The sequence below is a fragment of the Oratosquilla oratoria genome, chromosome 32 (assembly GCF_046742065.1).
Source record: "Oratosquilla oratoria isolate Oo_2021 chromosome 32, ASM4674206v1, whole genome shotgun sequence".
NCBI classification, from domain to species: Eukaryota; Metazoa; Arthropoda; class Malacostraca; order Stomatopoda; family Squillidae; genus Oratosquilla; species Oratosquilla oratoria.
In genome coordinates, this window is record NC_134808.1 from 43,930,730 (window position 1) to 43,950,892 (window position 20,163).

Genomic DNA, 20,163 nt, shown 5'->3' on the forward strand with positions numbered 1-20,163 from the left:
AACTCCACCTCAACTAAAAACAAGTCATTCTTATTCAGTCGAGAAGGACTTCAGTTTGAAGGTTGAGGTCTCAAAGGACACATCTGTGTTGACAAGTGACACTTATGATCCACTTCCCATTGTGACGTCATCTTGATCAATCCTTACCGTATCAACATAAGAGCATAAGAATGAAGGAGAGTGCAAGAGACCATAAGACCCACACTAAGCAGTTCCATGTCCATGACCACCTGTCATCCCCATCCATAAAGTTGTCGAACAGTTTCTTAAAACAACCGATAGTTTTAACGCTCATAACATGGTTACAAAGTGACAGTTATCCTTCCGAATGTTCCCAATATGTATCCAAAAGAAAGAGGCTAATTAATTAGTGAATATAATAAGTTGCATTATTGGTTTTTTCTCATACTTGAACCCACATTTGGTCTTTTTATTCAATAATATAACCTTTCGCTTGATTATCATTTATTATCTGTCAATTTATTATTTACTATTTACCTGTTTGCTTATTATTGAACATTACCTATTCATTTTTTATTTTTTATTTATATCATTATCTAATATATATATATATATATATATATATACATATATATACATATATATTATATATATTTTTTCTTTTTTACTTTTTTATAATTATAATTTTTTCCGAATACGACCTAGTTATGGACCAAAAGGTCTCCTGTCGAAATGCTCCTCCTTTGTAATCCTTTGTAAAAGTACCCAAAGGATATTTTCGTATTCATACTGGGAACCCCGATCCTTACAGCCTGGCAAACTATTTCATCCTGTTCTGTGGCGCCCTTTTCGACAGCAAGGGGGTCGTCGCTGATGGAAAACAATCAAATCCTGTTGCATAGCGGCGCTGGACAGGTAGGAGCGAGAGAAGGAGAGAGGGAGAGAGGAGAGGAGAGGGGGAGAGAGGAGAGGAGAGGGGGAGAGAGGGACAGTGAGAGCAAGAGAGGAGAGGAGGGAGGGAGAGAAGGAGAGAGAGACGGAGGGAGAGAGGGACAGAGGGACTATGAGAGTAAGAGAGGAGAGGAGAGTGGGACGGAGGGGCAGTGAGAGCAAGAGAGGAGAGGACAGAGGGATAGAGGAACAGTGAGAGCAAGAGAGGAGAGGAGAGAGGGACAGTGAGAGCAAGAGAGGAGAGGAGAGAGGGACAGAGGGAGCAAGAGAGGAGAGGAGAGAGGGACAGAGGGAGCAAGAGAGGAGAGGAGAGAGGGACAGAGGAACAGTGAGAGCAAGAGGGGAGAGAAAAGAGGAGAATAAATGGAGTCAACGGAAAGCGAGAAAAAAAAGTGAAAGAAAACGGGAAAGAAAGGGGAATAAGAAAGAGGAAGAGAAAGAGAAAAGGAGAGAAAAGGAGAGAAAAAGAGAAAGTGAGAAATCAAGAGAGACAAAAGCAATAAAGAGAATGGAACAGAAAGCGAGGACGCTAGAATTAGGAGGCGTGAAAAAGAGAGACAGAAAGAGAGGAAGCTAGGACGAGAAGGCGAGAAAGAGAAAGCGAGACAGAAAAAGAGAAAAAGAGAAAGAAAAAAAGAAAAAGAGAAAAAGAGAAAGAAAAAGAAAAAAGAAACAAGAAAAATTTCACTGAAAAAGAAAAAATACAGACTAAAAAAGAAAAAAATACAGACTAAAAAAGAAGAAAAACTAAAAAAGAAAAAGAAAAAATAGACTAAAAAAGAAAGAAAAAATACAGACTAAAAAAGAAAGAAAAATACAGAAAAAAAAAACATTCTGCCATCTTTATCAGCGGAAAACGATGATGGAAACTGGCCTTCACGAGGACGCTAAGAAGAGCTTCCGGGCCGCGAAGTGTAAGTTGATGGAAATTGACGCGCCGGGGAGGCCAGCGGCCCCGATGCCAACGAACTGGTACAGGAAGACGCGTTCGCGGGAAGTCACAGGTAAACGAAGTCCTTATACCGAAAGAGATGGGAAGGAGGGAAGGAGGGAAGGGGGTAAGGGAGGGGAGAGGGAAGGGGGTAAGGGAGGGGAGAGGGAAGGGGGTAAGGGAGGGGAGAAGGAAGGGGGTAAGGGAGGGGAGAAGGAAGGGGGTAAGGGAGGGGAGAGGGAAGGACGAAGAGGCAGAAGAAAGAAGATGGACGAGTTGTAGGAAGGAAGGAAGGAAGGAGAGGATGTAGAGAGGGAAGAGATATATTTAGGTCAGGTGTGACGTGGGGAGGGGCAAGAGAGGGGAGGGGTAAGGGAGGGGAAGGGTAAAAGAGGGGAAGGGCAAGGGAGGAGAGGGGTAAGGGAGGGGAGGGGCTAGGGAGGGAGGGGCAAGGGAGAGAATGGGTAAAGGAGGGAAGGAAGAGTGAAGGGAAGAGTGAAGGGAAGGGAAGAGGGAAGGGGAGGGGACAGGGAAGGGGAGGGGAGAGGGAAGGGGAGAGGGAAGGGAAGGGGAGAGGGAAGGGGAGGGGAGAGGTAAGGGGAGGGGAGAGGGAAGGGGAGGGAAAGGTAAGGGAGGGGAGAGGGAGGAGGGGGAGAGTGGGAAGGGAGGGGAGAGGGGAGAGGGATGGGGAGGGGAGAGGGAAGGTGTGGGAAGAGGGAAGAGGGGACAGGGAAGGGAGGGGGGAGGAAAAGAGGGAGAGGGAGGAGAGGAAGGGGGGAGGGGAGGGGGCGGGGGGTAAGGGGGTAAGGGAGAGGAGAGGGAACGGGGGGTAAGGGTAAGGAGGGGAGAGGGAACGGGTAATAAGGGATGGGGGAGAGGGGAAAACGGGGTAAGGGGTGGGAGGTTAGAAGGAAAGGGTGGTAAGGGAGGGGAGGGGAAGGGGGAAGGGAGGGTAAGGGAGGGAAGGGAGGTCAGAGGGAAGGGAGGGGAAGAGTAAGGAAGGTCAGACATAATGGAGGGAAAGGGTAAGATGAAAAGGGGTGAAGAATGAGGATGAGATGTCGAGGTGCACTGAAAAGAGATGGGAAGGACGAAGAGGCAGAAGAAGGAAGATGGACGAGTTGTAGGAAGGAAGGAAGGAAGGAGAGGAGAGGGTGTAGAGTAGGAAGAGATATGTTTAGGTCGGGTGTGACGTGGGGAGGGGTAAGGGTGGGGATGTGTAAAAAGAGGGGAAGGGTAAAAGAGGGGAAGGGTTTAAGAGAGGGAAAGGGTAAAAGAGAGGGGAAGGGAAAGAGAGGGTGAAGGGGTAAGGGAGAGGGAGGGGCAAGGCGGGATTAGGGGGGGCACGGGGAGAGAATGGGTAAAAAGGAGGGTAGAAGGGCAAGAGTGAATGAGGAAGGGAAGAGTGAGAGGGGAGGGGAGAGGGAAGGGAAGAGTGAAGGGGAGGGGAGAGGGGAAGGGGAGGAGGGAAAGGGAATGGGAAGGGGAGAGGGAGGGTGAGGGGAAGGGGAGGGGAGAGGGAGGGAGAGGGAAGTGGAGGGAGAGAGGGAATAGGGAGAGGGAAGGGGAGGGGAGAGGAGGGAGGGAGGGGAAAGGAGAGGGGAGAGGGAGGGCGAGGGAAGGGGGAGGGGGAGAGGGAGGGAGAGGGAGGGAGAGGGAAGGGGAGAGGATTGAGAAGAAGGTAGAGGGAAGGGGAGGGGTAGAGGGAAGGGGAGGGGAGAGGGAGGGGAGGGGAAAGGGGAGAGGGGAAGGGGAGGGGAGAGGGAGGGGAGGGGAGAGGAAGGGTAAGGGGAGAGGAAGGGGAGAGGAAGGGAGGGAAGGGGAGGGGAAGAAGAAGGGAAGGGGAGGGCGGAGGAGGGATGGTGAGGAAAAGGGGAGAAGGGGAGGGGAGGGGGAAGGGGAGGGGACGAGGGAAGGGGAGGGAGGGGAAGGGGAGGAGGGGAGGGGAGGGGACGAGGGGAGGGTGAGAGGGGAGCGGGAGGGGAGAGGGAGAAGGGGAGGGAGGGGGAAGGGGGAGAGTGGGAGGGGAGGGGAGAGGGAAGGGGAGGGAGAGAAGGGGGGGAGGGGAGGGAGACGGGAAGGGGAGGGGAGAGGGGAAGGAGGACGGGGAGAGGGGAGGGTGAGAGGGGAAGGGAGGGGGAAGGGGAAGGGGAAGGGCCGGATGGGGAGGGAGGGGAAGGGGAGGGGAGAGGGATGGTGAGGAAAAGAGGGGAAGGGAGGGGAGAGGGAAGGGGAGGGGAGAGGGAAGGGAGGAGTAGGGGAGAGTGGATAGGGGGAGGGGTGTAGTGGAAGGGATGGAGGGGAGAGGGGAAGGGTGAGGGGAAGGAGGGAAGGGGAGGAGATGGAGAAGGGAGGGGAGGGGAGGGAAAGGGGAGGGGGGGGCGAGGGAAGGGGGAGGGGAGGATGAAGGGAAGGGGGGGGCGAAGGGGAGATCGAAGGGGAGGGTTTAGAGAGAAGGGATAGGGAATGGAGGGTAAGGGATGGTAAGATGGAGAGGGGGTGAAGAATGAGGATGAGATGTCGAGGTGTTGGAGAAGGTACGGAGAGTGTGTGAGGCGATAAGGCTGGATGAGGGAGAACGAACAGAAAATGGAAGAGACGGGAGGGGACGTGAGGGAGTGGAGGGAAGAGGAGACTGGAGGAGAGGAGGAAGAAGAGAAGAATGGGGGAAGAGGAGGAAGAAGGGGAGAGAGGAAGAGGTAGTGGAACGTAGAAAACCCAATAGAAAATATTTGAGGGAGAAGAAAGGCAATTATTTGGAGGAGAGGGAGAAGTAGGACGAAGAAAGGGGTAGGGAGGAAGGGAAGAGGTGATAGGAAAGAGGGGGAAGAGAAGAGGGATTAGAGGGAAGGGAAACAGGATTAGACACAAGTTAATGATAGGGAGAACGAGAAGAGGGGGTGGGAAGAAGGGAGAGAAAGGAAATAGTAGAGGAAAGGATTGAAATGTGTATTTTTTTTAGTCTAGAAAGGAGAACAGAGGAAGGGAAGGGAAAATAGTGAAAGGACGAAAACTTGTATATATTGGAAAAAGAGAGAGAGAGGGAGAGAGAGAGAGAGAGAGAGGGGGGTGAGACGAGAGGGAGGAGTGGGGGGAGAGAGAGAGGGGAGTGGGGGGGTGGAGAGAGAGGGAGAGGGGGAGAGAGAGAGAGGGAGAGGGGGCAGAGAGAGGAGAGGGGGGGGAGAGAGAGGGGAGGGAGGGGGGTGAGAGAGGAGGGAGCGGGGGGAGAGGGAGGGGAGGAGAGCGGGAGGAGAGAGGGGGAGAGAGGGGGAGAGGGGAGGAGAGAGGGGAGAGGAGAGTGGAGAGAGGAGAGAGAGGGAGAGAGAGAGAGAGAGAGAGAGGGAGAGAGGGCAGGAGAGAGGAGAGAGAGAGACATGAGAGAGGAGAGATATGAGAGAGGAGAGAGAAAGAAGGAGAGAGAGGGAGAAGGGAGAGAGAGAGATGAGAGAGAGAGAGAGACCGTGAGAGAACAGAGAGAACAAGAGAAGAATAAGAGAGAATGATAGAGAATAAAATATGAGATGATAGAAAGGGAGAGAGAGAATGAGATAGAAGAGAACGAAAGAAGAATGAGAAAGAGAATGATAAGAGAGAATGAGAATGAGATGAGAATGAGGAAAGGTGAGAAATGAGCGATGTAGAAAGAGACGAGAGAAGAGAGAGCTGAGCATAGCGAAGGTAGAAGAGGTAGAGAAGAATGAGAGAGTGAGTGAATAGCGAGAATGAGAATGAGAGGAGAGAGAGCAGAGCGAGAGAGAGAGAGAGGTTAGAGGAAGAAGAGAGAGAGTGGAGAGACGAGAGGGTAGGTAGAGAGTAGAGAGCGAGAGAGAGCGAGAGCAGAGAGAATGAGAGAGAGAGTGAGAGAGAGAGAGAGAGAGAGAGAGAGAGAGAGAGAGAGAGAGAGAGAGAGAGAGAGAGAAATGAGCGAGGGGAGAGAGTTAGAGGAGAGAAGAGAGAGAGAGAGTGTGAGAGAGAGAGAGAGGAGGGGTGAGAGAGAGAGAGAGAGAGAGAGAGAGAGAGAGAGAGAGAGAGAGAGAGAGAGAGAGAGAGAGAGAGTGAGTGTTGGGGCGAGAGCTTGATATGGGACAGCTAGGCCAGGATTAGGCGTGAAGAGGACTAGACTCAGGTCCTAGAGGATCAGGATGAGGCAATACGAGGAGGAGGAGAGGAGGGGGAAGAAGAGGAGGAAGAGGAGGAAGAGGAGGAGGAAGAGGAGGAAGAGGAGGAAGAGGAGGAAGAAGAGGAGGAGGAGGAAGAGGAGGAGGAAGAGGAGGTGGGCAGGAAAGAGAAGGTTAAAGGGAAATGAAGAGAGATTGCGGGAAAGGGCCAAAGTGTGGAGGGGCGTAGGGGAAAGAGGGAAATGTTGAAAGAGGAAAAGGGGAAATTGTAAAAAGGAGAAAAGGGAAAAAAGAGAGGGAAAAAGGGGAAAGGAGGAAAGGAGAAAGGAAGAGAGAGAAAAGGGAGGTGGAAAGGGAAAGGGGGAAGGGGAAAGGGGGGACGGGGAAAGGGGAGGGGAAAGGGGGAAGGGGGAATGGGGGAAGGGGAAAGGGGGAAGGTTGAAAGAGGAAAGGAGGGCGGAAAGGGAAAAGGGGGAAGGTTGAAAGAGGAAAGGAGGGGGAAAGGGAAAGGGGAAAGGAAAAGGGGAAGGTTGAAAGAGGAAAGGAGGGTGGAAAGGGAAAAGGGAAAAGGGGGAAAGGGGAAGGGGAAAGGGGGAAAGGGGGAAGGTTGAAAGAGGAAAGGAGGGTGGAAAGGGAAAAGGGAAAAGGGGAAAGAGGGAAAAGAGTGAAAGGAGAAAGGGAAAAGGGAAAAGAGAAAGGGAAAGAACAAGGGAAAAGGGGAAAACAGAGTGAAAGGGGCGAAAAGGGAAAAGGGAAAAGGGGGAAAGGGGAAGGGGAAAAGAGGAAAGGAGGAAGGTGGGAGGGGGAAAGGGGGAAGGTGAAAAGAGGAAAGGAGGGTGGAAAGGGGAAAGGGAAAAGGGGAAAGAGGGAAAGGGGAAACGGAAAAGGGGGAAGGTTGAAAGAGGAAAGGAGGGTGGAAAGGGAAAAGGGCAAAGGGGATAAGGGCAAAGGGGCAAAGTGGTGGGAAAAGCGTGGAAGGGCAATAGGAAACAGGGGAAAAGAGGAGAAAGAGTAAAGAGGAGCAAGGATGGAAAAGGAAAAGGTGGGAGGGGGAGAAAGGAAGAAGAGGGAATGGGAGAAATAGGGGAAAGGAATCAGAAAGGAATGATTGAAAAGTTAAGTTGAAGGAGAAGTTGAAGAAGTTGAAGGGAAGATGTAGCAATGCATGATTGTCCATGTTGGACAAAACCACAACATAGACTTCAGTCTACCGACCTCGGTCTGAACTTGGTCTCAATGGAGCGAGACCCCAAAGAAGACCATAGCAAGATACGACGTTGGAGGTGGTAAAAAAAAAAAAAAAAAAAAAAAAAAAAAAAAGATAATATCATTAAAGAGCAAAGTGCGAAAGCCAGCTGAGTCAAAGTCTGAGACCAAACAGCTGGTGGCTATGGAGGGGCCCCCTGCCCAGCTGCGTGGTCAGAGAGAAAGGGAAGAGGAGAAAATAGAGGAAGAGGAAAAGGAAGAGGATGATCTGACTGGGGGGAAGGAGAGGAGGTAGAAGGAGATGGAGAGAAAGAGAGAGAGAGAAAGAGAGGAGAGAGAGAAGAGTCAAGAGATTGAGAGAGAGAGACGAGAGAGATGAGAGAAAGGGAGGAGAGAGAGAAGAGAGCGAAAGAGAGAGAGAGAGACAGAGAGAGAGAGAAAGAGAGAGAGGGGGGAGTGATAGAGGGGGAGAGATAGAGTGGAAGATAGGGGGAGGGGAGGAGTGATGAGAGTGAGAGAGAGAGAGAGAGATGAGAACTGAGGAGGGTTGAGAGAGATGAGAGAGAGAGAGAGAGAGATGAGAGAGAGAGAGAGAGAGAGAGAGAGAGAGGAGAGAGCTGAGAGGGGAGAGAGAGTTGAGCGAGAGAGAGAGGGAGAGAGAGAGAGCGAGCGTGAGAGAGAGAGAGAGAGAGAGAGAGAGAGATGGGGGGAAGAGGGAGGCGAGAGTGGGGGAGAGTCATGAGGAGAGAGAGAGAGAGAGAGGAGAGAGAGAAGAGGAGAGGGAGAGAGAGAGAGAGAGAGGAGATGAGAGCAGAGAGAGAGAGAGAGAGAGACAGAGAGAGAGAGAGAGCGAGATGAGAGGAGAGGAGAGAGAGAGAGAGAGAGCGGAGAGAGAGAGAGAGAGAGAGAGAGAGATAGGGGAGAAGAGAGATGAGGGGGAGAGAGAGAGAGAGGAGGAGATGACGAGAGAGACGAGAGCCATGAGGGAGAGAGGAGGAGAGAGAGCGAGAGAGTGAGGAACGAGAGAGAGAGTGAGAGAGAGAGAGAGAGAGAGAGAGAGAGAGAGAGAGAGAGAGATGAGAGAGAGATGAGAGAGAGAGAGAGAGAGAGAGAGAGAGAGAGAGAGAGAGAGAGAGAGAGAGAGAGAGAGAGAGCCATGAAGAGAGTTACCCACCTGTGAGACGAGAGAGGGGAGACGAGGGAATGTAACCAGCTGGGGCCTACCACAAAACGGAGGGGAACCTAGCCATCTGAGACAGGAGGTGGTGGTGGTTGTATAGGAAAGTGTAGAATTGAGTGAAAGTATAAAAATTACAATGGAATCGATTGAAAATTGGAATAAATGAAAATGGGGAAAGAAATATGGTTGACGGGTATGGGATCATTATAACGAGAATTATGAAATTATGAATTATGAGAATTATGAAACTAATTCTCGTCAAAAGAAAACCGAAAAAAAAATTATATATATATAAATAAATAAATAAATAAATAGGTAAATGAATAAATAGATAAATAAACAATAAAAACGCCAAAGACAAACGAATTAAGGTACTCACGAAGTTATCTAACCTGTAACCAATAAAAACAACGAAGAAAAAGAAAAACTAATTAAATTGAAAATAGATAAGTGGAAACATGAGATGGATTAACTTGCAATGTTGCATTAGAACGTATTACAAAGATTGGAGACGAAAAGACAGAACCCCACACACGTTAGTGTCCCTGCACATTGCAAATAGGCAAACCCAAATAGAAAATATAGACAATTGTCTCAAAGGGGGCAGTTAAGAGCCATGTCAAATAAACTTATAGAAAAAGTTTTTAAGTCCAAAAAATAATACAAAAAAACGTGCGTAAGAAATGACATGTTCTCTCTCTCTCTCTCTCTCTCTCTCTCTCTCTCTCTCTCTCTCTCTCTCTCTCTCTCTCTCTCTCTCTTTCCTCTCTCTCTCTCTCTCTCTCTCTCTCTCTTTCCTCTCTCTCTCTCTCTCTCTCTCTCTCTCTCTCTCTCTCTCTCTCTCTCTCTCTCTCTCTCTTTCTTTCCTCTTTTTTTTTTACGAGATTGATGACAAAAGATCTCGGTCAGTAAAGAAAAATAAAGAAAAAAGAAAAAGAAAACAGTAAAAGGAAAGGATAAAAAAGTAAATAAAAACATACATTGGTTAAAGGTAAGATGAGGGTAGATTATAATTCGAAGAAAATCTGTTCCTCTTGTTTGTCTTCCAAATATACATCTTCTCTGTACATTTTCTCTACATTTTCTCTCGCCCTAGTTCTCTTGCTTTCAGTTTCTCTTGTATTCTCTCGCTTTCACAATATTTCGCAATCTCTAGTTAGCTCTCTCTCCCTCTGTTTCTCTTTCGATTTCTCTCTCTCTTACTTTCACGATCTTTTACACTCACTCACTCACTCTCTCTCTTTCTCTCTTTCTCTTCATCACCTCCTCTCTTCATCGCTTCCTCTCTTCATCGCCTCCTCTCTTCATCGCTTCCTCTCTTCATCGCTTCCTCTCTTCATCGCTTCCTCTCTTCATCGCTTCCTCTCTTCATCGCTTCCTCTCTTCATCGCTTCCTCTCTTCATCGATTCCTCTCTTCATCGATTCCTCTCTTCTTCTCTTCATCGCTTTCTCTCTTCCTCTCTTCTCCTCTTCATCGCTTCCTCTCTTCAGCTCTTCCTCTCTTTATCTCTTCCTCTCTTTATCTCTTCCTCTCTTTATCTCTTCCTCTCTCTTTATCTCTTCCTCTCTCTTTATCTCTTCCTCTCTCTTTATCTCTTCCTCTCTTTATCTCTTCCTCTCTTGATCGCTTCCTCTCTTCATACCTTATTCTCCTCCTCTACTCCTCTACTCCTCTACTCCTCTACCCCTCTACACTCCTCCCATCTCTCCCACACCACCTCCCTTTATCTCACGCCTTCTCTCGCCCTCCTCCTCTCTTCCCCTCCGCCTCTCTCTCTCTCATATACATCACAGACATATTGCACAATTTTCAAAGAAAACGACGACAATCGACGACAACTGTCAACAAAGACGACGACGACGACGCCTTAAAGTAGAAGAATTCTACAAAAACAAAAAATCACAAAAACATCGTTACGCAAGCGATGAAGGAAATAAGAGGATTTTATTTCGCGTCTCCTGAGCAAGCGAGAGGTAATCAGCGACGAAGAGGGAGAAGGCGACTAAGACAAAGATAGTGAACGGAAGCGTGTGTGTGCGAGTCCGTGCGAGTGCGTGCGAGTGTGTGCGAGTGCGCGCGAGTGCATGCGAGTGCGTGCGAATGTATGCGAGTGCGTGCCAGTGTGCAGGAGTGCACGCGAGTGCATGAGAGTGTGAGCGAATGCATGCGAGTGTGTGCGAGTGCGTGCGAGTCCGTGTGAGTGCACGCGAGTGCGTGCGAGTGAGTGTGATTATGAACGAGTTCAGGAGGCATCTGGAGGAAATGGATGGATGGATGGATGAATGGATGAGAAGGTGAAGTGGATGAAGACCAAAATTGAACATTGATACTCTGGATTGAAAATGGAAGTAGATTATGATGCTTTAAGGGTGATGGTAGAGTCTGGTAGCGCCAATGAAGGACTTATAGAGGAAGGAAGTTGAGGAGTATCACGCCAGGAGGCGCTGAGCAGCTGCGGCCGAAGCCTTCACCTTTGCCCTATGTGCTTGGACTATGGGGGCAGGTCACAGTCACTACTGGGAATTGGAGAGGAGTGCGGGATTCGAACTCACGAATGGAATACGAGACCAGCGGACTTCTGGTTACGCCACTTGAGCTAAAGAGAAAAGGAAGAGGGGAAGGAGGGGAGAGAGGGGAAGGGAGGGGAGGGAGGGGAAGGAGGGGAGGGAGGGGAAGGAGGGGAGGGAGGGGAAGGAGGGGAGGGAGGGGAAGGAGGGGAGGGAGGGGAAGGAGGGGAGAGAGGGGACGGAGGGGAGGGAGGGGAGAGGGAGGGGAGAGAGAGAAGGGAGAGAGGGGAAGGAATGGAGAGAGGGGTAGGGAGGAGAGGGAGGGGAGAGAGGAGAGTGAGGGGAGTGAGGGGAGGGAGGAGAGGGAGGGGAGAGAGGGAAGGGAGGGGAGAGAGGAGAGGGAGGTGAGAGAGGGGGGAGGGTGGGGAAGGAGGGGAGGGAGGGGAAGGAGGGGAGAGAGGGGAAAGAGAAAGTGAGAAAGAAAGCGAGTAACAGAATGACAGTGAGAGTGACAGAATGACAATGACACGGGCACAGAGGGACAGCAGGAAAGAGGAAAAGAGGGAAAGGGCAAGGAGGAAAAGGCAAAAGGGAAAGAGCAAGAGGGAAAGGCAAGAGGGAAAGGGAAAGAGGGAAAGGCAAGAGGGAAAGGGAAAGAGGGAAAGGGAAAGAGGGAAAGGGAAAGAGGGAAAGGGAAAGAGGGAAAGGGAAAGAGGGAAAGGGAAAGAGGGAAAGGGAAAGAGGGAAAGGGAAAGAGGGAAAGGCAAGAGGGAAAGGCAAGAGGGAAAGGCAAGAGGGAAAGGGCAAGAGGGAAAGGCAAGAGGGAAAGGCAAGAGGGAAAGGGGAAGAGGGAAAGGGGAAGAGGGAAAGGCAAGAGGGAAAGAGTAAGAGGGAAAGGGCAAGAGGGAAAGGGCAAGAGGGAAAGGGCAAGAGGGACTGTGGAAGAGACAGACAGAGGGACAGCCCGAGACAACAGGACAGCGCGGCGTGACAGCAAGACAGAGGCACAGCGGGGCAGGCCAGAAATTAGTGCAATAATGAGACGAGCAAGGAAAAAAAGAGAGAGAGAGAGAGAGAGAGAGAGAGAGAGAGAGAGAGAGAGAGAGAGAGAGAGAGAGAGAGAGAGAGAGAGAGAGAGAGAGAGAGAGAGAGAGAGAGAGAGAGAGAGAGAGAGAGCGAGAGCGAGAGAGAGAGAGCGAGAGAGAGAGAGAGAGAGAGAGAGAGAGAGAGAGAGAGAGAGAGAGAGAGAGAGGAGAGAGATAGAGAGAGAGAGAGGAAAGACGAGAGAAGAAAGAGAAGAGAAGAAAGAGAGGAGAAGAGAAGAAAGAGAGGAGAGAAGAGAAAGAGAGGAGAGAAGAGAAAGAGAGGAGAGAAGAGAAAGAGAGGAGAGAAGAGAGAGAGGAGAGAAGAGAGAAGAGAGAGAAGAGAAAGAGAAGTGAGAAAGAGAAGAGAGAAAGAAGAGAGAAGAAAGAGACAGACAGAGACAGAGACACAGACAGAAAAAGAGAGACAGACAGACAGACAGATATGGACCAAAAGGTCTCCTGTCGGCATGCTCCGCTTTTATAATCCTTTGACAGAGACAGAGATAGACAGAGAGAGACAGAGACAGAGACAAAGAAACACACAAAAAGACAGAGAGAGATAGAGAGGGGAGGGGGGGGGGGCGAATGGAGGACCGAAAAGGAGACGCTAGACGTGAGTGGCATCAAGAGCATGAAAGGGCTAATGGTCGTGAGATGGTGGTGGTGGTGGTGGTGGTGGGTTGGTGGTGGTGGTGGTGGTGGTGGTGGTGGTGGTGGTGGTGGTGGTGGTGGTGGGTGAGTCTTCAAGAGGAGGACCCGAAGAGGACCCGAAGAGGACCCGAAGAGGACCCGAAGAGGACCCGAAGAGGACCCGAAGAGGACCCGAAGAGGACCCGAAGAGGACCCGAAGAGGACCCGAAGAGGACCCGAAGAGGACCCGAAGAGGACCCGAAGAGGACCCGAAGAGGACCCGGAGAGACGATGAGCGAGGTCTCGGCGGTCCGGGGGAGACTACAGGAGGACAGTAACTGAATAGAAGGGTAATAGAAGTCAGTTGTGATCAGTATTCTTTACGAGAGGAGGCTAGTCTCCGGTTCTGAAAGAATTCTGAATGACTTGGCTCGTCGGGGTGTTACGCGTGTTCTTAAAATGTGTGGTGGGAAAGCAAGGTGGGAGGGGAAGGGGGAGGGGGATTAGGAGGGGGAGAGGGATAAGGATGGGGAAAGGGGAGGGGCGAATAGGGGAGGGGGAAGGAGCGAAGTGGGGGAGGAAGGGGTGAAGAGGGGAAGGGGCGAAGGGGAAGGGGCGAAGGGGAAGGGGCGAAGGGGAAGGGGCGAAGGGGCGAAGGGGAAAGGGGGAGGAGCGAGGGGGGAGGAGCGACGGGGGAGGAGCGAAGGGGGAGGAACGAAGGGGGAGGAGCGAAGGGGGAGGAGCGAAGGGGAGGGGCAAAGGGGGAGGAGCGAAGGGGGGAGGGGCAAAGGAAGAGGGGCGAAGGGGGAGGGGAAAGGGGGAGGAGCGAAGGGGGGAGGGCGAAGGGGGAGGGCGAAGGGGGAGGGCGAAGGGGGGAGGGGCAAGGGGGGAGGGGCGAAGGGAGGAGGGGCGAAGGGGGAGGGGCGAAGGGGGAGGGGCGAAGGAAGAGGGGCGAAGGGGGGAGGGGAAGGTAGAAGGGGGAGGGGGAAAGGGAGAAGGGGGAAGGGAGAAAGGGGAAGGAGGAAGGACGAAAGGGGAAAGGGGGTAGGAGCGAAAGGGAAAGGAAGGACGAGGAGGGTGAGGGGAGGAGGCAAGGGGGGATGAGGGGAAGGGGCAAGGGGGGATGAGGGGAGGGGGCAAAGGGGGGACGAGAGGGGATAAGGGGAGAGTACCGGGGAGGGGGGAAGAGAGAAGGACCAAAGATACAAGGGTGCAAAGGGGTCGAGTGAATGGAGGGGGAGCGAAAGTGGGAATTTAGAGATGACGCGATTGGTGGTGATGAGTAGTCGAGTAGACAAGGGAGAGGGAGACAAAGAGCGCAAGACTGAAAAGGTGAGATAAGAAGGAACGGGGCAGGTAGGAAAGTAAGTAGCTAAGCAAGGAGGTAGGTAGTTATGTAAGGAGGTTTGTAGATAGAGAGAAGGGGACAAGGAGAGGTGAGAGAGGTGGAAGAGGTGTGAATGTGAAAGGTATGAGAAGTGGGGAGAGGGTAAGAGCGGTTGAGGGAGAAAGGGAGAATAGGAGAAATGTAAAGAGGAACAGATGAAGATGGATATATGTGTATATGTGTGTGTGTGTATATATATATATATATATATATTCCAACAAAAACCCACTGTGTTGGATAAGAAGAAATATATATAAAATTAATTCCATATATTTCGATCACGGACTGTGATCCAATCTTCAGTGGAATACAGAAAGGTAGAGCAAATTCCACTGAAGAGGATCACAGTCCATGATCTCGAAAGCGCTATGGAATTAATTTTATTTCATTTCTTTGTGATTATCAGCAACACAGTGGGTTTTTGTTGAATCTTTACGATATGTGTTACGACATATACTTATATAGATATATATATATGTTATATGCAAAAAGATCACAAAACCACGTGATATATAAATTGCTGATAACCACTAAGGAATATCGGAAAAGAAACTAGAATACATATATATATACATATATATATCTCGAAAGCGCTTGGGAATACATTTATATTTCCGGTTTCCTTTGTGATATATATATACAATATATATATATATATATACATATATATAAATATATATATATATACATATATATATATATATATATATATATATATATATATACAGAAAGAGAAATAGAAACAGAGACAGAAACAGGTGGGGGGAGAGAGAGAGAGAGAGAGAGAGAGAGAGAGAGAGAGAGAGAGAGAGAGAGAGAGAGGGGGGGGTGGCAGAGAGAAAGAGAGACAAAGAGAAAGAAACTACCGTGAAAGACCGAAATATTGTATAAGCGAGAGAATGCAAGAGAAACTGAAATCAAGACGACTAGAGTGAGGGAAATGTAACGTCATAGCAACAGGTCGTGAGAACTTGAGTGAGAAAGAGAGAGACCGTGACAGAATGCAGACGAGAGATACAACGTGAGAGCGTGAGAGTGAGCATGAGTCAGATCACAAGAGACAGCAATTTATCGAGAAAGTGAAAGAGATGGTGACAGGATAAACCTAGGTCGTTCTCATCCTTCGAACGTGAAACGGTCTCCGCGCCTCAAGTTCGTATAACCAAATCTCTTGATGGGATAATAGAGTTGTGCGTTATGGGACCTTAAGCTCGAAGCCCGGGTCGCCTTTCGAATGTTAATTCCTTCCGAAGGAGAGGGTCGCCCTTGGCACGAAGCTGTGAGACTTCGAGACTACAGTCATCTGGGAGTCTTGAAGGACAGTGCGTTTGCTAGGGAGAAGAGGAGGGTCTTAAAGACCTGGAGAGTCTGTGAAACGAAGAGTGAGAACATGTATTGCTTCCAGATAGAATACAACACCAGGAGGTCTCTTCGTAGACTCTGTGTCCCCTGTGAGACTTTGAGACTACACACTCTTGAAGAGGAGGGTCTCAGAGACTTGGAGAGAGTGTGAAACGAGGAGTGATAACATGTAAAATACATGAATAAATGCAACTATACATATGCATTTATTCATGTATTTTATTTGTTATTTACATTATTATAGTTTTTATTTATTTTATTATTTTTTTCGCATCCGACTTAGATATGGACCAAAAGGTCTCCTGTCGGCATGCTCCGCCTTTGTAATCCTTTATGTAATGCTTCCAGATAGAATACAACACAAGGAGGTCTCTTCGTAGACTCTGCGTCCCATGCGAGACTTCGAGACTACAGTCTTGAAGGACAGTGCGTTTGCTAAGGAGAAGGGGAGGGTCTCAGAGACCTGGAGAGTCTGTGAAACGAGGATAGACAACATATAATGCTTCCAGAGAGAGTACAACACCAGAAGGTCTCTTCGTAGACTTTGTGCCCCCCTTTGACATGATACTGTGCTTTAATAAATCCATTCTAGTTAACTGGTAGCTGTATTTAAGGTCGAGTCGCTTTTGTGAAGAGGTGGAAAGGTCTTAACTATTTGGTACTGCAGCACAGAAGACAAGGTTAACATCAAACGCGTTTCATAATTATCGTTAATGACGAGGTTTATTCCTGTACTCACCAACTGGGAAGAGAAGCTTAGGAGACCGGTTTAGGACAAGACTCTTTACCTGTAAACAAAAAAGAGAAGAACTTAAAGAACTTTGCAAGAATGGTATGAAACATCACGACGCTTCTTTAGCATATTTGTCGCCTTCTGTCGTTTTCAAACGACTCGTGGAACCAACCAATAGATGACAGAAGTCGTTATATAATTTTGTGAAACGTCGACACTTAATTTCATTCAACCCAGGGTACCACCCTTTTAGAGAGTAAGACACTTGGTCCATTTCGTTGTCTCTGAATATACGTTTGTATACAACATAGTAAAGGCAGACTCATCAGAACATAACATAAAAATGGAGAAGACTCCAAGAGACCATAAGGCCTACACTAGGAAGTTCCAAATCCATTACCACCTATCATCCCTATCCATAAAGTTATCTTCTTTTAAAACAACCAATTATTTCAGTGCTCACTACATGGTTACTAAGTCTATTCCATTCGTTGACCACTCTATTGGTAAACCAGTTCTTGCCTGAATGGGATTTCGGTCGATCAAGACAGTTTAGCTTAAGAGTTTTACCTTCAGCGGAACAAACTTTACACGTTTCTTCGATGATACTCTTCGATTAGAGCAAATTCCTTAGTTCACCATCCACCTCTAATCAGCCTTTCACTTAAAAATAATAATAATAAAATATAGATATATAGATAAACAAATAAATAAAAATAAGAACAAAATAGTATAAATTAGAATACAAGAATAGAGGAAGGTAGCTTGAAAAGTTGAAAGCTTTTAGATTTAGAAAATAATAATAATAATATATGAATATATACTGTAGATAAATAAACGAATAAATAAATAAAAATGAGAATAAAATAATATAAATGAAAATACAAGAATAGAGGAAGGTAGCCTGAAAAGGTGAAAGCTTTTAGACTTCAACAATAACAATAATAATGACAAATATAGAAATGAATAAACCAATAAATAGATAAAGATAAGCATAAAAGAATATAAATGAAAATACAAGAACAGAGGAAGGTAGCTTGAAAAGGTAAAAGCTTTTAGATTTAGTAAATAATAATAATAACATCAATACCGGTATATAGATCAATTAACTAGTAAATAAAAAAAAAACAAGAATAAAACAATACAAATGAAAATACAAGAACAGAGGAAGGTAGCTTGAAAAGGTGAAAGCTTTTAGAATTTTCAAACCTTTTTTTAAAAATATTCAAAACCTTTATGATACACCTCAATAAGTTAACGCACTTGTACAATACAGAAACTACTGAACCCAAACGCCAGACTCTTTCATTCACTTCATGGGTGATCTTCCGACCAGAAGTCTCTCGACAAACTGAATAAAACTGTCAGACATCAGCCAAAGAATAGTTCCTCAGCAATCACCAGCGTCTCTATCCTTAGGGTCAATATCGCTCCGAAGAGGTATAGACACAGAAATGGTCAGGGATTCAATTAAGAGGAGCATGAAGGAGGAATATGCTGAGTTAAGACGACCAACATTATCCATTGAACGGAAACTACCTTCCAATGTTAAAAGATCTGCTACGTGGGTCTGGTCCGTATGGGTGTGTCGTCTAATTGCCCCTGAAGTACTGGCGATGAGCCTACACCAGGAGGCGCGTAGCTGCGGCCGAAGCCGTCACCTTTGCCCTTGGTCACAGACACTGCTGGGAATCGGAGAGAAGTGCAGGATTCGAACCCGCTACTAAGAAGATACGAGACACGCAAGATTATTATTACGACACCTGCACATACCTAAAGTACTGACTCACCATAAGAACACGAAGGAGACTGCAAGAGACCATAAGGCCTACACTAGGCAGCTCCGTATCCATCACCACCTGTCATCCCCATCCATCTTAAAACAACCGACAGTTTCAGCGCTCACTACATGGTTACTAAGTCTATTCCATTCGTTGACGACCCTATTAGTAAACCAATTCTTTCCTATTTCCTTCTTAAATCTAAATTTGTCCAATTCAAATCCATTACTGCGAGTCCTGCCTTGTTGTCTTAATATGATGACCTTGTTTGCGTTACCCTTGTTAAAGCCTTCAGCTCCAAAACTCCCTATTCACACCTGAACGAAATCTTTTGACGTTATCGACATTGTATAACGAAGAGATCGAGTCGAAAAGAAATGGTAACTGACGATGGACGAATGAAAACGGCGTACGTTCTCTTATCGTAATTTCGAGCAAAAGACACAAGGTCAACCTTTAAGCCGTGGCGAACTTTATAGATTTTGTTCTGGCGAAAACTATACTATTTTGTTTACCGTGATTGCCAGCGGGTTAGGGCGTCGTTACTTGGGGCGAAGGTCGAGGTGAGGGCGGTTCGAGTCCTGCCACCGGCGAAGTTGAACCAAGGGTATGGTTCATTAAATTTCACGCTACAAAGCCCTCTGTGAGGGGGACCGCCCTAGCCTCCTGATAGGGGAGGGGGGAGTGTGTGAAGTTAAACCTTATCATCAAAAAATTGCTGTATACTGTCACAACAATTTTTATTTTTATTTTATTTTTCATTTTGTTTATTTTTTATGGATGTGTGAAAACACTGATATGATAGATTAAAGGAACGCACGTACATTTCAAAAAACAATTTTATTTCGTAAATACTAATTTTCAATTTTGTATATAAACAAACAACAATAGGTAGGCTCAATCTTAATTTCCTGTGTTTAAACGAACGTATTATCCAATAGAAAGCACTACCCGATATACAAAAAGGTATTACATTACATTTTCTCAAAATGAACACAAAAAATCTATGAAAAAGGAAATAAAAACAATTACTTTCATGCACAGAATCATACGTTTTCTCTAAGACCACTTAACAAAAAAAAAAAAAATCAATAAAACTATGACAAGACGTACTATTTTTTTTTTCTTTTTACAAAATATCCTTATCAAATAGGAACGAGTCTTACATAAGGGTGCGTCTTATACACCGTCCAATAAGGAAACTTAGAGGTTAGTCCTATAATGATGACATCCTGACAGGTTGTAAGAGGAGTAGAACAAGTAGAACAAGTAGAACAGGTAGAACAAGTAGAACAAGAACAAGTAGAACAAGTAACAAGTAGAACAAGTAGAACAAGTAGAACAGGTAGAACAAGAGTTTCGCACAGTGTAGCTTCATCAGAAAGAATGTTTGCACTAATGATTATGATCATCATTTCTTTCATATTATTTGTTTTTGTTTTGTTATCATTTGTCTGTTTGATTCTCATTTATTATTAGTTATGTCAACTTATTATTATTTACTATTTACCTGTTTGTTTATTATTTAACTGTACCTATGCATTTATTCATTTTATTTGTTATTTACATTATTATAGTTTTTATTTATTCATTTTTTTTTCGCATCCGACCTAGATATGGACCAAAAGGTCTCCTGTCGGCATGCTCCGCTTTTTTAATCCTTTGTAATCCTTTGTACTACAAAACAACTGACAATAAATACAAAATTAGTCGTATACTGAAGGGACTGACCTGTTAAAAGAGTATATCCTGTTTCTCCTTTTTATACGTTCCCTCTGTTCAGAGAACTCCATTCCCCCAAAGGAACTTAAGCCAATTCCAGTGATCCCTTTGGTGACTTATCATGAACATATAATTTGACTACCCTCATCTAGGATGAGGACCTCCTCATTCTAAGAATCAAGTCAGTTGTCTTCATCTGACATTTTTCTAATTTATATTCTTAGATTTTTTTTATAAAAAAAAAACAGTTGTCTTCATCTGACATTTTTCTAATTTATATTCTTATTTTTTTTTTTTATAATCTAGTACGCAAGTTTTGGTTAGAATGTAGGACTCCCTCCTTTCTCCCCTCTCTCCCTTCCTCTCTCTCTTTCAGACCTCCCCTCTCTCCCCACCCTCCCTCCTTCACCTTTCTCCTCACCTTCCCTTCCCTCCTTCCCCACGTCCCTACCTCCCACTCTTCCCTCCCTACTTCCCGCTCTTCCTCTCCCTACCTCCCTCTTTTCATTCCCTACCTCCTTATCTTCCTCTCCTTAACTCCCCCTCTTCCCTTCCCACCTCCCACTCTCCCCTCCCTACCTCCCCTTGTCCCCTCGCTACTTCCCTC

At 47.0% G+C, this 20,163-nt stretch overlaps 1 pseudogene; it reads left to right on the top strand.

Annotated features, from left to right (window-relative positions):
* The first annotated feature begins 1,771 nt into the window (after positions 1-1,771).
* LOC143017591 (uncharacterized) overlaps positions 1,772-20,163 on the top strand; it is a 20,942-nt pseudogene continuing 2,550 nt past the window's right edge.